The following is a 17,816-nucleotide window of genomic DNA, read 5'->3' as shown; positions in this document are numbered from 1 at the left end:
TCACACACACAATTCACACATATATACACACACATACACACCCACCCACCATATGCACACACACACACACACACACACACACACACACACACACACACACACACACACACACACACACACCACTTACCTAAGCCAGTCTCCCTCTGTACTGCAGCCTGGTCAGTGTAGCTCCGCCCCTTCTGTCCCGTTTAGCCCCGCCCCCTTTCGGTTCGTTTAGCTCCGCCCCCTTCTGTCCCGTACTCAGCCGCTGTCACACGGGGAGGGGAGGCAGGAGGTTTTTGATTCTGCAGGCGCTGCTGCCAGTGACTGTCATACAGTGACAGACACAGCAGCAGCAGCAGCAGGGGGGACAGGACGGCGCAGCAGTGAAGGGATTCAGAGCAGGGAAAGCGCCTCTCTGTCCCAGCGCCTCCCTGCACTGCATCCCTTCGCTGAGCGGGTAGCGCCGGGCCTGGGTGTGTGTGCCCGACTGCCCTGTGTACCCAGCTGCCCTAATGGAATCTTGATAGAAAAACATCTATCAACAAAGAAGGTAAATTGGAGGGGGCTGGCAAAGGGGTTGAAGGCTGAATAGACACAGGTGGCACAGAGGGCTTGTGGCTGAAAGGGACACAAGGAGCTAGAGGGGATACCAGGGGGCATGTGTCTGGACTGGAGGGACAGAGAAGGACTGGAAGTGACACATTTTACTAGCTCACACTCATATGTGTTATACAGGAGAGAAGACCGCACAGTGATATACTGTATGAGGGGGAATAACACAGCTCCCAGCTCACACTTATATGTGGTATCATTATTATTATTATGATTATTATTATTATATAGGGGGAGGGGACCGCACAGTGATATATGATGGGGAATAACAGCTCCCAGCTCACACTCATATGTGGTATTATTATTATTATTAATATTATTATTATTATTATATAAGGGGAGGTGACCACACAGTGATATATGATGGGGAATTACAGCTCCCAGCTCACACTCATATGTGGTATTATTATTATTATTAATATTGTTGTTATTATTATTATATAAGGGGAGGTGACTGCACAGTGATATATGATGGGGAATAACAGCTCCCAGCTCACACTCATATGTGGTATTATTATTATTATGATTATTATTATTATTATATAGGGGGAGGGGACCGCACAGTGATATATGATGGGGAATAACAGCTCCCAGCTCACACTCATATGCGGTATTATTATTATTATTATTATTAATATTATTATTATTATATAAGGGGAGGTGACCGCACAGTGATATATGACGGGGAATTACAGCTCCCAGCTCACACTCATATGCGGTATTATTAATTTATAGAGGAGAGGGAAACGCACAGTCTTATGAGGGGGAATAACACAGCTCCCAGTTCACACTATTAAAGTTGTTTTCTTCCCAATACTTGACATCTCTTTGATTATACTTTATTGTTGGTTTTTCTAATAAACCTTTCAAAATTGCATATAAGAGTTTTTCTTTTTCTTGCGGCCCATACAAGACTTAGACCTTGATTATACGGCCCAGTTAGGATTTTGAGTTTGACATGTCTGCTCTAGGGCTTATTACTCTATCCTCTTCACTAGAAGGTAGCCCCACACATTTTACCTTACCTTCTCTATTCATAGACCTCACTACACACTTCTTATCTACTATTCCATCAATAGGTACAGGCCTATCCCGTCCCCCATGCAATCAATTTTCTCTTGGCAGAACGTAAAGTCTTTGTTTACAACAAGGAGTGATTATCTGCTGGCACGATTAAGAAACCAATATTGATATCCAAATTAAAGTGCCACACTATCAGCGCCCCAGTTTCTGGGGACGCAAGCCTCTACAGCCCCCTGCCCGTCTCCTCTACTCTGCTACCGATCAATCAGACAGCAACAGAGAAGAACTGTGGGCGAGAATGTAAGGCCCTTTCTGCACATGCACAGAACAGACCTTGCGCAGCCGCAGATTCGTAGGATAATCGGAATCTGCGTGCAGCTCAGGAGCTGCGCATACTCTGAATCAGGCCCACTGTGTGCAGCGCTAGTGTGTTAAATAAATAAATCAAACACTGTTTTATATCTTAATTTTTCCAGTCAATGATAACCTAGTGTTCCCTCTAGGAATTTTTGAGGGCAGGGCGCCGGTCTGTGGGGGCACTTGTGCACGTGTCTGACGGCGTCACTTAAGGGGGCTTGGTCGGGCGGCAGCATCACTAAAGGGGGCGTGGTCGGCCGGCGGCATCACTGAAGGGGGCGTGGTCAGCTGGAGGCGTCACTAAAGGGGGCGTGGGCGGCTGGCGGCGTCACTAAAAGGGGTGTGGGCGGCTGGAGGCGTCACTAAAGGGGGCGTGCCTAGCACCTATGGAGATGCTGGGCTTCCCCCAAGCGCTCTCCCATAGCTTGAATGGATGCTGTGTGCATGCGCACAGCATCTATACACGCTGGGAGAGCAGGAAGTGGGCAGGCTTCCTCACTTCCTCTCTCCTGACATTCCCTCCATTATCCTAAGTGATTTCAACATCCCTATCGATAACCCCACAAAATCACCTGCCTCTTCTCTTGGTCTCTCCCAGTGGACCACCTCCCCCTCCCATGTGAGTGGGAGCTCACTGGATCTGGTCTTCACTCAACGCTGTGATCTTTCTGATTTCTCCAACTCCCTGTTACCCCTCTCTGACCATCATCTGCTCACTTTTAACCTATCTCTATCTGCTTCTCCATCTCTACCACCTAAGACTACCATCAAAAAGCGTAACATTGAGGCTATTGACACCACTTCCCTATCCTCCCTGTTTGACTCACTCCTCTCTCTTATTCTCTCTTTCCTGCCCTGAACAAGCTACTTCCCTATACAATGCATCCCTTACCTCTGCTCTTGACTCTGTCGCCCCACCAACCACTATTCACCTTCGCAGATCGACACCTCAACCCTGTCACACCAAATGCACCAGATATCTGCAAAAATGCTCACGTACTGCTGAGCGACAGTGGAGGAAATCACGCTCTAAGGCCGACTTCCTCCACTACAAATTTATGCTCTCATCCTACTTTGCTGCCCTTACCCTCTCTAAACAGTCTTACTTCAAAAACCTCATCTCCTCCCAATCCTCAAACCACCGGCCCCTCTTTGCCACTGTCAACTCGCTCCTCTGCCCACCCCTGCCTCAACTTCCCTCTTCACTTTCTGCTCTTGACTTTGCCACCTATTTCACATCCAAAATTGACTCCATTCGTCAGGACATAACATCCCACCAGAACCTGAGCAATCCCGCTCCTCCATTTCCCAACACCCCCTCTCCTTCCCTCCAACCAACTGACATCTTTCTTTCTGGTAACTGGAGAGGAAGCCATGTTCCTCATCCATTCTTCTCCCCCCTCCACCTCCCCACTTGACCCTATTCCCTCCCGCCTTCTCCGCTTCCTCTCATCTTCTGCCTGTTCCAATCTTGCTCATCACTCACTTGAACTGTAAGTGCTGTTTTCTTGTTTGCTCATTTGATTATGTACTGTGTAAAGGGTGCTGCGGATCCCTTGTGGTGCCATATAAAGGATAATAATAATAAATACTAATACTTTCTGCAAACATTGCGCTCGGTTACCATGGGGGTATCCGGTCCAGGGTTGGACTGACCCACAGGGGAACAGGGGAAACCCCCTGGGGGCACCACTTCCTGTGGGTCCTCCTCCTCTAGGGATCAGGTTCCAGATTCTATCCTAGTGCACTTGAATTATGCATTATACATATGTTCCATTACACTTCACAAGAATATGGCTTATTATATATTTACCGAGGGGCCCAGCCCATGTAATGCCCTCTGTAATGGTTAGCCAAACCTCTGTGGTGGCTGGCCACTCCCCCACTGGAGCCTGGCCACACCCTTAAGCACTGGCCCCTAAAACAGCATTCCCCGGTGAGCCCTTCAGGCCCCAGTCCGACACTGATCAGGTCAGATGGTCGATAGTAACTACGTCCACAATGTCCACATTAGAATGTCGCCATGGTTCAGTCTGTCAACAGGTGCTATGCAGGCTTCCTCAGGATGCCAACAGTTAGGTTTGGATACTGCCAGGAGGGTTGGGTTGCCAGCGGAGATTAAGCTGTAGGAACATCTCAAGGATGATCAGTGGAAACAGGATGCACCTGAGCTCAATTTTGAGCTTCATGGCAAAGGCTGTGAATAGTTATGTACATGTGATTTCTTAGTTTTTTTATTTTTAATAAATTCACATTCTCATTATGGGGTATTGTGTGTAGAATTTTGAGGTAAAAAATGAATTCATTCCATATTGGAATAAGGCTGTAACATAATAAAATGTAAAAAAAGTGAAATATATATATATATATATATATATATATATTTATATATATAACCCCTTGAAGAAGTCTGATGAGACGAAACGCGTTGGGTTTCCTGTACTGACCTCCCACTGATTTAAGCTAAGTCCGATCTCCTATCCTTTTAGAATCATTGTTTTCATATGGTCTTTTATATGAAAAAAATGTTAATTGTACTTTTAAACTCCTTTTTTACTCTCATATATATTAAACTTTTTAAATATTTGTACATCCTTTTGGCTTTTAAATTTTTAAGCATCTTCAGTATGTTGTATTAGCTACACTTGTCACCGATACCCCTATCCATCCATTAGTGTAAAAAATGTTGTGAATCTATAGAGATGTAAATTTGAGACGTCTTAATGTAAGTAAATAGTAATCCGTGGTTCTTGGCGTTACCTGAGGAGCACCCGTAGCAGATATGGTAAAAAGTGACAGGACCATTTTTGTAGTTTATTAAATTGTAAACAATGACGGTGTGATCCTAATTTTGATCCGAATGTCTGTTTGGGCGTTATCATTCACGCAAGGCAAGCCACGCATCGGCAATGATGGAATGATTTCAAACCCCTTTTTATCCCCTTATGTGAGGTTTATTAAAATTCTAATTAGGTAGTTTTCCCATTTCCCACCTGAAGAATAGCTATGTTAAATTTCAGCTTCCAAACATATTGGGAAGTAATAGAATTAGTGATGAGTCAGTCAGTCAGTGAGTGAGTGAGTGCTGCTGTTCTACCCCGTCTTCGCATGGGCGTTTCAGATTTTTATGGTTGTAAATATAAATTAGTGTAAAAAATTTGGTAAATTTATAGAGCTGTAAATTTCAGACATCTTAATGTAAGTAAATATTAATCCATAGTTCTTGGCGTTAATCGAGGAGCACCTGTAGCAGATACGGTAAAAAGTGACAGGACCATTTTTGTAGTTTATTAAATTGTACACACTGGCAGTGCGATCCAAATTTTGATCCGATTGTCCATTTGGGTGTTATCTTTCATGCAAGCCGCAAGGCAAGCCACGCATCGGTAATGACGTAATTATTTCAACCCCCTTTTCATCCCCTTAGGGGAGGTTTATTAAAATTCTAATTACTTAGTTTTCTTCAGGTTGCCATCCACCATTACGTAGTTTGCCGTCCACACTATCCCTTTTTTGCATTGGGGGGGAGGGCGCCACAAGATCTAGAACCGGCTCTGGATCCTCGGGTGAATGACAAAATTGAATATACCCTCTTGAAAAATATAAAACACTGAGACAGTAAAGTATGTTTTTATGAAGTACCGTATATACTCGAGTATAAGCCGACTTTTTCAGCACTTTTTTGTGTGCTTAAAAAGCCCCCTCGGCTTATACTCGAGTCAGTGCAGTGGGAAGGAGTGGGGACACGGAGGGCAGTCAGTGCAATGGGACGGAAGGACATGGAGGGCACAGCGCGCGCCTCTCCTGTGTCCCTCCTGCATCTGCGGCGGCGGGTCTATTAAATGAAGTACCCGTTCGTGGGCTCTGATTGGCTCACCAACCTGCACTTCATTTAACAGACCCGCCGCGGCCGCCGGAGACGTAGGAGGGACACAGAAGAGGCGTGCGCTGTGCCCTCCGTGTCCCATCTTCACAAGACAGCGCGGGAGCGGCGGAGGGTAAGTTACCATATACCTGGCACTGGGGGGAGCATATTTGGCACTTGGGGGGGGGCATATGTGGCACTGAAGGGGCATATCTGGCAGTATGAGGGCATATCTGGCACTGTGGGGGAATATCTGGCAGTATGAGGGCATATCTGGCACTGTGGGGGCATATCTGGCACTATGAGGGGATATCTGGCACGTGGGGGAATATCTGGCAGTATAAGGGCATATCTGGCACTGGGGGCATATCTGGCACTATGAGGGCATATCTGGCACTGTGGGGGAATATCTGGCAGTATGAGGGCATATCTGGCTCTGTGGGGGCATATCTGGCACTATGAGGGCATATATGGCACTGTGGGGGCATATCTGGCAGTGTGAGGGCATATCTGGCACTGTGGGGGCATATCTGGCACTATGAGGGCATATCTGGCACTGTGGGGGAATATCTGGCAGTATGAGGGCATATCTGGCACTGTGGGGGCATATCTGGCACTATGAGGGCATATATGGCACTGTGGGGGCATATCTGGCAGTGTGAGGGCATATCTGGCACTGTGGGGGCATATCTGGCACTATGAGGGCATATCTGGCACTGGGGGGGCATATCTGGCAGTATGAGGGCTGTGTACGGCTAGAGCTGCATTTCCAACCCTAGGCTTATACTCGAGTCAATACGTTTTCCCAGGTTTTTGTGGTAAAATTAGGTGCCTCGGCTTATATTCAGGACAACTTATACTCGAGTGTATACGGGTAATCAAACAAAACATAGGTTTTGGTGGTATAATATAATCTTAGTGCTTCATACAAGATTTTCATGTTATTAAAATTTATTAATGTCATAAAGCCATTAAAATGCATGACCTGTTATGAACTGGGAATTTTTATGATAATTGCATTAAAATATTACATTCCCTCACAGGCAAGGGTCTTTAATTGGAAATTACTATTAGGATATTTTAGTCATATACATGACAATCCCCCTTGGTATTAGCAGGGAAATTGTATAAAATATCTGTGGAGCTGTATCTATTATATGTCATGTTTAGAAAAATGGGTGCACCCTTTGTATGGCTTATAGCCTGGTGTAGTGTAGATACTAATGACTGATTTATTATAATTTATTTTTAACAGTTTCTTATATAGAGCAGCATATTCCGTTGCGCTTTACAATTAGAACAGTAATAGAACAAAACTGGGCAAAAACAGACAGACATAGAGATAGGAAGGTAGGAAGGCCCTGCTCGCAAGCTTACAATCTATAGGGAAATAGGCATTGATACACAAGGATAGATGCTACCTATTGCATAGTGGTCCACCAGATTGCTAGGTTCTTAATGGGTTGTATGATATGATCACCCAGCAATGTTGGAAGACAAAATTTGTGAGGTTATGTGGACTGTACAGAGAGGATGTAATTAGATAGGGAAGCATTGAAGGTTATGTGGGTGGGTCTGGAATTTTACAGGCTTGTCTGAAGAGGTGAGTTTTCAGGGAAAGTTTAAAGGTTTGGAGAGTAGAGGTGAGTCTTATTGTGCATGGGAGGGCATTCCTCAGAATGGGGGAAGCCCAGATAAAGTCCTGTAATTCTGAGTGGGAACAAGTAATACGTGTGGATGAGATACGGAGATCTTGTGCAGAGCGGAGAGGTCTGGTAGGGAGATATTTTGAGATGAATGAAGAGATGTATGATGGTGCAGGTTGGTTAATAGCCTTGTATGTAAGTAAAAGTATTTTATATTTAACACGGTAGAATACCGGTATCCAATGGAGGGACTGACAGAGTGGATCACAGATGATGAACGTCTAGCGAGGAAGATTAGCCTCACAGTTGCATTTAAAATGGATTGTAGTGGTGAGAGCCTATGTTTGGGAAGACCAGTAAGGAGACTATTGCAATAATCAATGCGGGGCAGAAGATGAAGGATGCATGGATTAGAGTTTTTGCAGTGTCTTGTGTAAGATAAGGACATATTTTGGATATGTTTTTTAGGTGCATGTAACATGATTTAGAAACAGATTGAATGTGTGGAACAAAGGACAGTTCAGAGTCAGGGGTGACACCTAGACAGCGAGCTTGTGGGGTAGGGTGGATAGTCGCATTGTCAACAGTAATGGAGACATCAGGTTGGTAACTACTCTTGGCTGGTGGGAAAATAATTAATTCTGTTTTGGAGATGTTGAGTTTGAGGTAGCGAGATGACATCCAAGATGAAATGGCAGAAAGGCATTCAGTGACACGCACCAATACAGAGGGTGATAAATCTGGGGAGGATAGGTAGATTTGAGTATCATCAGCGTACAAATGATACTGAAATCCGAAGGAGTTGATTAGTTTTCCAAGAGATGAGGTATAAATTGAGAAAAGCAGAGGACCTAAGACTGAGCCTTGCGGTACTCCAACTGATAGAGGTAGAGAAGAGGAGGTAGAATCAGAGAAGTGAACACTGAAAGAGCGATTAGATAGGTAGGATGAGAACCAAGTAAGGGCTGTGTCCTGAAGACCATGGGATTGTAGTGTTTGTATGAGAAGAGAGTGGTCAACAGTGTCAAAAGCAGTAGAGAGATCTAAAAGAATAAGAAGTGTGCAATGGCCTTTTGATCTAGCAGTGACCAGATCATTCACTACTTTGGTCAGTGCCGTCTCTGTGGAGTGTGGGGCATGAAAGCCTGACTGAAGTGGGTCCAGTAAGTTGTGGGAGTTGAGAAAGTGTGTAAAGCGAGTGTAGGCAAGTCTCTCAAGTAGCTTGGAGAGACATGGGAGCTGAGAGATGGGACAATAGTTAGAGAGATTGTTTGGGTCAGAATTGTGTTTTTTTTTAGAATGGGAGTAATCACTGCATGCTTAAACAGAAAAGGAAAAATACCAGTAGAGTGAGAGAGATTACAAATTTTAGTTAAGCACAGGAGACAAAGTTTTACTGACTTGTGAGGGTATAGGATTAAGAGGAGAGGTAGAGGAGTAGGAGGATGAAAAGAGTATTGATTCTTCATCTTCACTTGCGGGATCAAATGAAGAGAAAGTGCCAGAGGGTTTAGGTAGGGAATTGAGCAGGTGTTTGGCTGAGTTAGAGCATACCATTTCATCTCGGATTTTATCAATCTTATCCTTGAAGTAGGAAGCAAGTTCTTGTGCACGGATAGTAGCTAGTGGGGAAGGTGAGAGAGGGTAAAGAAGTGATATTAAAAAGTCGCTTGGGGTTGGTGGCACGAGAAGAGATGAGAGATTGGGAATATGTTTGTTTAGCAGTGTCCAGGGCCTGACGATAGGAGTGGTAGGTGGTCTTATATGTGAGAAAGTCACTTGGATTCTGAGATTTACGCCACTGACGTTCTACTTTAATTGACAGTATTTGTAGGTGTCTTGTTGATTTAGAGTGCCACGGTTGGCATCTAAGCCCACGTGGAGTGTGATGTGTAGCTGGAGCCACTTCATCAAGGGCACGCTCTAGAGTCTGGTGCAGGTGGGATACAGCAGTCTTAGGTGTGGTAAATGTAGAAATTGGTGAGAGCAGTTGTTGCAGAGAAGTGGAAAGTTGTTGAAAATACAGTATATATTGTTAGTATTTCTGCAGGCTAGAGGAGGCTTGCTTGGTTTTAGTGTCATAGAGTTTAGAGTAATGGAAGAGATTGAGAAGGTGATCAGGTTGTGATCAGTGAGAGGGAAAGGAGTGTTAATGAATTCAGAAACTGACAGACCCTGGTGAATACAAGATCAAGGCAGTGGCCCTCCTGATGAGTAGAGATGTCAGACCATTAGGTGAGGCCAAGAGAGGAGGTTAGAGAGAGGAGTTTGGAGGCATGAACAGTTTGTGGACTGTCAAGAGCTATATTGAAATCGCCCATAATGATGGTGGAGATGTCAGAAGATAAGAAGTGTGGGAGCCAGGCAGAAAAATCTTCTAGAAATCGTTGTTTGGGTTGCCCAGGAGGGTGGTAGATAGCTGCAACACGCAGAGAGAAAAGGGCGAAAATCCTGATAGAGTGAACTTCAGACGATGTGAATGCGAGTGATGGAACCTGAGGTAGAACTGTGTATGAGAAAAATTGGATAATTGGGTAAAAACAGTAATATTTCAACCCCACCACCTTTACTATTATCAGGCCTGGAGGTGTGTAAAGTGGAGACCACCATGTGATAGTGCTGCAGGGGAGGCCGTGTCCAATTGTGTGAGCCATGTTTCTGTTATATCCAGCAGATTGAAATTGTTAGATATGATTTAAAAATTGGGCTCCTGTTTCTTGGAGCCTGTTAGTTACTTCTATGAAAAAGTTATCAGCATTATAAAGTGATGCTTACAGTATATCGATTTAAAATTATAGATAGCTTTATATAACTAATATTTTAGTTAGCATCTTAGAGGTATGATCTAATATCAAAACATTAAAAGTTGGTGGATTCATCACTATAACTTTTTAGCTCATTAAGTTTTGGAGTACTTGGATTGTATCATAATGAATAACAATATAGTAATTTTTGAAGTACCACTGCTAAATTGATATCTTTTATAATTAATAGTATAGAGTATCAATATAGGAGGGAGCCTTTAAAACTGACGCGCCTGCAGTGTAACATGCATTTGTCCAGGTATAAAGTTACTCTTTTTTTTTTTTGCCTATGTTCCTAACTTACAGTCATCCCCATTGTGTGTATTTGCCATTTAAAATGGGTTAAACAGCTGACATAAATACACACATACATAACCAATTTCATGTATATAAGTAGGATAACATCAGCTAAAAGCAGGACATATCTGTAAATGAGGCAAGGTTACACGCGTTGAAAGGGTTTTTGCCATCCATTGATTTCTTTAGGGATGTGTAATTCAATTCTGCAAGGAAATTTGATGCTTCCAATGAACAGTTTCATGTTCATCATTAACCACTTTGCACAGAGCACAAGAACAGAACATAAAGAGGATAGTCAGAGCACAAACAAAGCAATGCACGGTGTTCTTGGTCTCAGCACTGAACATAATGGGGCTGAATGCAGTCAGTTTATCTCTTCCACAATCGCACTGCACTTGCTCCAGGCTAAAGGGGGATATACACGGAGAGATCCGTGTTTCAAATCTAAGCAATCTGACTAGATTGCTTAGATTTTAAGCACGGATCTGTTGTGTGTATGCCCCCCAGCGCTATCGCCGGTGCTAGATTGAATCTGCATGCAGGCTCAATCTAGCGGGTCGCTCACTTCAGCACTGTGTGAAGTGAGCGGCCCCCCGTTGTCGAACCCCCTCGCTCAGCACATCGCGTTGTGCTGAGCGGGGGGAGAGCGGTGTGCTGAGCGGTCTGTGTTAAGATCGCTCAGCACACATCTCTCCCGTCAGTACTGGCCTTTAGTGTATGCAACTATAGGGGGTTACACATGGGGGAGATGTGTGCTGAGTGATCTAGCACAGACCGCTCAGCACACATCTCTCCCCCCGCTCAGCACACAGCGCAATGTGTGCTGAGCGAGGGGGAGGGAGATGGGGGGCCACTCACTGTACACAGCGGTGTAGTGAGCAACCTGACTAGATTGTGCCTGCAGGCACAATCTAGAACTGGCAGTAGCAACGCGCGGGGCTGCGCATCGCTATCGCTACGGGCATACACACGGAGAGATCCATGCTAAATTTCTAAGCAATCTAGTCAGATTACTTAGATTTTTAGAACGGATCTCTCCGTGTGTACCCCCCCCCCCCTTTAGGATCAGCACTCATATGTGAACAGTGTGCCATGTATAAGCCTACTATACGAGTATTTGCAATTCATTAATGTCATGATTATTTTTTGCTAGTAGACAGTTTACATACTACTATGTTTTTTGGAGTGTTGATGGAAACTGGAGTAACCAGAGGAAACCCACCCAAACGCACGAAGAGCATACAAACTCCACATTGGTACTGCCTTGGTCAATAATTGAGCTTAGGCTCTAAAGCAGCAATATTAACCACTATACCAACTGTGTTTACTTAATAGACAGTGTACCTGAATGCACAGGTGTACAACAATCAATTAAGGATATAAATTAATGGCAGTGTGCCCTTCTGATCTGGGGCTGCACAGATTGCCCAGGCATTTCTGCCTCAGCACTGAGGTCAATAGTTCAATCCCTGGCTTATCTGTGTGGAGCTTGCATGCTCTTCCCGTGTTTCATGGGTTTCCATCGAATACTCCAGTTTCCACCCACACTTCAAAAAGTATACTGGCCGGTTAATTGGAAAAGATAAATAAAATGTAACCTTAGTGTGTATGTGTGGCCATGTGGAAGGGGATATGGGGATAATGTGTCAAGCATTATGTGAATGTAGAAGTGGACTAGTGTAGAGGTTGCCTATAACAACAAATCAGCTTCTAGTTAACATTTATCAAGTACAGTCTATAAAATGATAAGTAGAAGCTGATTGGTTGTCCACTTCTCCACTCTTCAGAAGGCTTAAACATCTCCCTAGATTGTGAGCTAGATCCACAGGTGCAGGGACAGTCTTATTCAGGTTGGACCGAAATTGTAAAGCTGCTCTTAGCAGTTTTGCATTATGATCCTTAGCAATGCAAATGCCTCACTACTCCCGTTTTCCCCAACGCCGCCCCCCTCCGTCCCCGTCCCCCCACCCACAAATGCCTCTTCCTGTCACTCAGGCAAAGGCGTTCGCATCGTAGCAATGTGATCGCTGGGCCCGGTCTGCACATGCGCAGTACCGGTCCTGCACCGGCTGATACAATCCAAACAGAATATGGCCCTATATGTGCGCTATATAAATAACTGTTAATAAATAAATAATACTTTGAAGTTTGAACAATGTCACTGATGTGTTTGGGACACTTGTATCATGTATGTGGGAGTTATAATACAAAGTAGCTAGAAACTTAGTAAGTGGTAAGTTTCACAGGATGTGCGAAGAACAATTATCAAAAGTGTTTCTATGCTGGCTTTCATTATAAAAGAACAAAATGCATCTGTGTAAGTAGTGTGTTTTACCTCAGTGTCTACATTTACAGGCTCGCTCTGTAGTGGTTATCATAAGCTGCCTGGAGGTTTCTTTGGTATCAGCTAATCTGTGCTGGCAGGAATTCCTGCTGAAGCAATTACCTGTATGCAGAAATCACAGGAGATTTCCACAGGGAGGAGACATCCATCCGGGTTATCAAAATAGAACCTGCGGACTGATCACAAATGTTGCACATCCCCTGTGGCACTTTACGGTCTTAATGAGCTAAAAGGTTATTGTGCTTTTATGGTTTCATTCTTTGTCTAAACATAGTTTACAGTTTCTGCTAAAAAGTGTTACTGCGTTTATTGTTATCCGTATTCTTTATGGGGATTCTATATTGTACCTATCTTTATTGGTGTATCTGTACATATCTAGTCATATGTCGCCTTTGTTATGAAGATAGTTCCTACACAGGTGGAAATTGCATCTACTAAAAATGTCACAATTGCATGTGTATGCAAAGCTGCAACTAGCGCAAGTCACATGGAGATTGGCACCAGTAGTATATGCGTCTTGTTTACGTCAGGCATATATAGCCATTTGATTGTTTTTGCAAAATGTGCACTTGCTATTACGTGATAATAACATTTATAAAACTTATAAAACTTCTAATACATTAGAAATATCTCCCAGTCTCATGTAAAAGCACATTTTTTTCTTAAACATAAAAGCATAATAAATATTCAAAAGGACCAATCAGTGTCAGCAATACATTCACAAACAGCCAATCACAAGTGGCATACTAGTGCTGACTGACTACTGCATAGTTGCCAGTTTCCTTATACATATGTTTCCATCAGGGACGTGCAGTCAGGGGAGGCAGGGAAGGCAGTGCCTCCCCTGTCCTTGATGATTAAAATAATATAAAGAAGACACTTATGACACAGATTCTGTGTCATAAGTATCTGCTGTAGCCTTTACATTATTTTAATCTTTTCTACTTTATTAAAAATGGTTCTAAATTTGTTTCAGAGGCACCGCTCTCGGTGCCTCCAGCTAACAATGTTAAGGAGACGGAAGTGGGGGGCAGGGCTGAGAATCGGGCAGTAAAAGCCCATTAACAAAATCCCTCTAGGCGGCACCTACTGGAAGTGCCGCTTTGAAATGCCCCTGATTTACACACTGCATGATTGGCCAGTGGCGGTGCCCCCACCCCTGTCACACCCCCCTATCCCCGTCTCCCAGCAACTCACAGCGACAGGGAGCTCAGTGCAGTCCTCCATACGGGGGCCGGGGGATGATTCTGCCGTCCCCAGGATCCAGCAGCGGCGGTACAGAGGAGAGAGCGCTGCTGCTGGAGGCGGAGTCTGGAGAGAATCATCCCCGACTCCTGCAGGCTGATCCACCGGCGGCCGCGGCGCTTCAAGCTCCTCTCCTCCGCTGGCGCCAGTGACAGCGCTGGGTAGCGGGAGAGTCAGGACTCTGGAGCTGGACTGTAACAAGCCTGCACAGAGGTCAGTCTGGGGAGTGGGGAGGGGGGGGGGGGCGAGAGAGGGAGGAGGACAGGAGAGAGCTGTGGTCATCAAGCTGGGGGAGCTATTGAATATATTTTATAAGGTGGGAGTGAAAGATACATTAAATATATAGGGTAGTAGGGAGAGGCGTTACTAAATATTTAGTGGGTGGGGGGATCATTAAATATTTAAGGGATGAGGATGAGGGGGGACACTGAATATATAAGGGGTGAGGGCAGCACCGTAACTAGGTGTGTGCAGAAGGGGCATTGCCCACAGCGCACACCTAGTTAGAGCGCATATTCCCCCTGCGCCCCCACTGCCAGTCCCTGAGGAGGCTCACTAATCGGCGGATGGCTGTAAACAGCCGGGTGATTGGGCAGCGGTCGCGGTGTGGAAGTGTCAGTGTGTCTCCGCCACACGGCTTCCGGTGTCACCCTAATGTCTGCCCTCATCACAGTGCCGCCGTGCCGGCTGACATGGTACAGCTGGAGGGGATTGCGGGCTTGAAGGCCTCTCCCAGAGACGCAAGCCCAGGCAAGTCAGTGTCTCTGTTCGGAGATAGGGGCACCATGTATGTATACTGTATATGAGGTTACAGCAGAGCTACAAGTGTGTCTACTAAGAGGGCTCCCACAGATCAGGTTTTCAGGATTTCCATACTTGAGCACAGGTGAATCCGGGGACGCTGTCTGACGTAATGTGTAAAAAGGGGACGCTGTCTGCCGTAATGTTTAAGAAGGGAACGCTGTCTGCCGTAATGTGTAAAAAGGGGATGCTGTCTGCCGTAATGTGTAAAAAGGGCTCTACCTGGTGTAGTGGCGCTACTGTGCTGCGTAATTTGAATAATGGAGACTACTTTGCATCGTAATATGAATTAGTATTATTGTGCGGCCACACCCCTTCTCCATTAAGCCACGCCTCTATACTTTCCACGTGCGCCTGAGGCGCACACTGCCCCTGTTTCACATAAAGGGGGGGCGCCGATGCCGTTTCTTGCACACAGCACCAAAATGTCTAGTTACGGCACTGCGTGAGGGTATATATAACAAGGACTCACCACTCATATCTAACAGTACAGCGTCCTGGGTGTCCTCCAATGCAGGGGTCAAAGAAAGAGTGATCTGGCAGGGTGGGTCACAGTATAAATAAGGATTAGGCAGTTACATCTGTATACTTCTCAACATTTAAATTTTATGAAAACATTTTCAGCTGATGTCATACTCACTGCAAATGGGCGCCATTCTGACGTCAGTGGGAGTCTGGGACAGCAGGAAGCATAGCTGCACATGGGGCTTGGTGAAGAGTATTTAAGGTAAGCAACAGTTATCTTATTTTACTCTTGATGAAAATGTATGTTATAAATTAAAACATTGAGAAGTTTAGAGGTGTAACCGCCTTATCAATATTTATACACTGGCCGCGAGTGCCGGCAGATCACACTTTGTTTTTATATATATATAGGACTTGCACAGGGGGCAGAGGCATGGTGGGCACATCCAGAGACACGGTACTGACATGAGGTACAGGAACCACTGTCTACTCTGAAGTGCCTCGGGCCCCCTGAAGGCTTAATCCAGGCCTGTGGCAGCGATCTTCTCTTTTCTCTTGCTCCGGCTCCTGCACCCTTCCCTGCACTCACCGGCCAGCGCAGACCGCACAGCACTGTAGAAGTGGAACTGCTGGAGGACGATCAGCCCCGCCATAGGGAGCAGGATTGTTAATTACTCTCTATTATCGGCGTTGGCCGCGGCTGGCTGTGATTTATGTGGGAGATTGGCGGGAACTTTATTTTGACATGGGTCTAAGCTCACCCATGCTGTACTGGGGACCCAAAGCTGTACTGCGTATATGTTGTATGCTGTATGCATACTGCTGACAGAGTGGGACAGTAATGTGTTCTCCCTAGCATCACCCTCTACTGTCACCCACAGCTGGCACCAACTGTTGTCACCCTCTCCCTGTCACCCACAGCTGTTACTAACTGCTGGCACCCTCTCCCTGTCACCCACTGTTGTCACCCTCTCACTGTCACCCTCTACCTGTCACCCACAGCTGGTACAGACTGCTGGCACCCTCTTCCTGTCACCAGCTTCCTGGCATCACCCTCTCCCTGTCACCCACAGCTGGCACCCTCTCATTGTTACTCACTGCTGTCACCCTCTTCCTGTCACCAGCTCCCTGGCATCACCCACTGCTGTCACCCTGTCCCTGTCACCCACTGCTGTCATACTCTCCCTGGCATCACCCTCTCCCTGTCATCCACTGTATCTCCCCTCTTGTTTTGAGGCCACACCCTCACTGCAAAAGCACAACCAGTTTTCTGGGAGCACGTGTGCCTTCGGCGCATGCAGGGATAGTGACGGTAGCGGGCATCAGCTCGGAGGCGGTAGCGGGCATCGACGGGACTCGGCTGACATTATGGCTGCAGTGCCTCACCAGCCACTGACCTCACCGCACGCCACTGGTTTCCATGATGCTAATTTGTAATGTGTTTGTACTTCTATGACCGAACTTTCTTTACTGTATTGGTGTGTATGTACAATGTAATCTCATATATCAGATTCTGCTGTTTTTGACGAGGACAATAAATTATTCATTGATTTCTGGCTGCCCACTCTGCATAGTTGCCGACTTTCTGGCTGCCCACACTGTCCACTCTGGCAAGGCAAGGAGGCGAGATTATAGACATTGTACAGCGGGTGGCATGGCTACGATTCACTGCGGACTGTGTCATCGGCAGTGCTGGGTGGCGGGTAGTGGCTCTGGGAGACAGAGACTTAACCACTTTTCCGGGTGACTGGGAGTGCCACCCGTTTTTCAGGAGCCTCCAGTCCATTCCAGGAGAGTGTGCAAGTATGGATTACTATCATCATCCACGACTTGACCGGCCCTTATCTGACTTTCCCTTATCTGTGTTCACAATTGCGTTAACACTACAGACCTTTTTAGGGCATGTGCAGAACGAATCGATGCGAAATATACCAAAGTATTCACACTGCATCAGGCCCTAAGTCACTAATATAAAACAATTTTCAGTGCCCATAATAAAATATTGGGGGTCTGGCTATGCCCTGTCATGTTGTATATTCGTATGCAGCAAGTAACAGTGGGCAGGCACTTATTGTCTCCCCTGAAAATTCTTGTGAGTTTACTTGTTTATGTGAGTATATAAGGGAAAGGATTCTGATTATACCGCTTTTACAACAAAGAATGCGGACCCGCGTCAGCCCCCTTTTACACCGGACTCACCAGCCCGGCATATTGCCAGGTTGGTGACGCGACGGGGGCGGCATTTGGAGATCACATGATCTCTAAGCACCGCCCGCACATAGAGTGTAAACGGGAAGCCGGGTCGCATCGACCCGGCTACCGTTTACACTGCTCAGTTTGCCGGGTTGAACACGTGTTCAGCCCCGCAAACT

The 17,816-nt window shown here is 45.7% G+C and overlaps 1 protein-coding gene across 5 annotated transcripts in view; it reads left to right on the top strand.

Annotated features, from left to right (window-relative positions):
* The window catches only part of HECW1 (HECT, C2 and WW domain containing E3 ubiquitin protein ligase 1), a 785,299-nt gene that overhangs the window by 140,123 nt on the left and 627,360 nt on the right, over positions 1 to 17,816 (top strand). The window contains exons 1-2 of one of the 5 annotated variants that reach the window (XM_063922471.1): positions 344 to 532; positions 15,604 to 15,706. The exons of 2 other annotated variants lie outside the window; for them this stretch is intronic. The gene's annotated coding sequence lies outside the window, so the exon portion shown is untranslated. Of the gene's footprint in view, positions 1 to 343; positions 533 to 14,134; positions 14,392 to 15,603; positions 15,707 to 17,816 lie in introns of those variants that run through there. 2 more of the 5 variants (XM_063922468.1, XM_063922472.1) reach the window with 2 other exon arrangements.

The sequence above is a fragment of the Pseudophryne corroboree genome, chromosome 5 (assembly GCF_028390025.1).
Source record: "Pseudophryne corroboree isolate aPseCor3 chromosome 5, aPseCor3.hap2, whole genome shotgun sequence".
Lineage (NCBI taxonomy): Eukaryota > Metazoa > Chordata > Amphibia > Anura > Myobatrachidae > Pseudophryne > Pseudophryne corroboree.
This window is presented reverse-complemented; position numbering and strand designations above follow the sequence as displayed.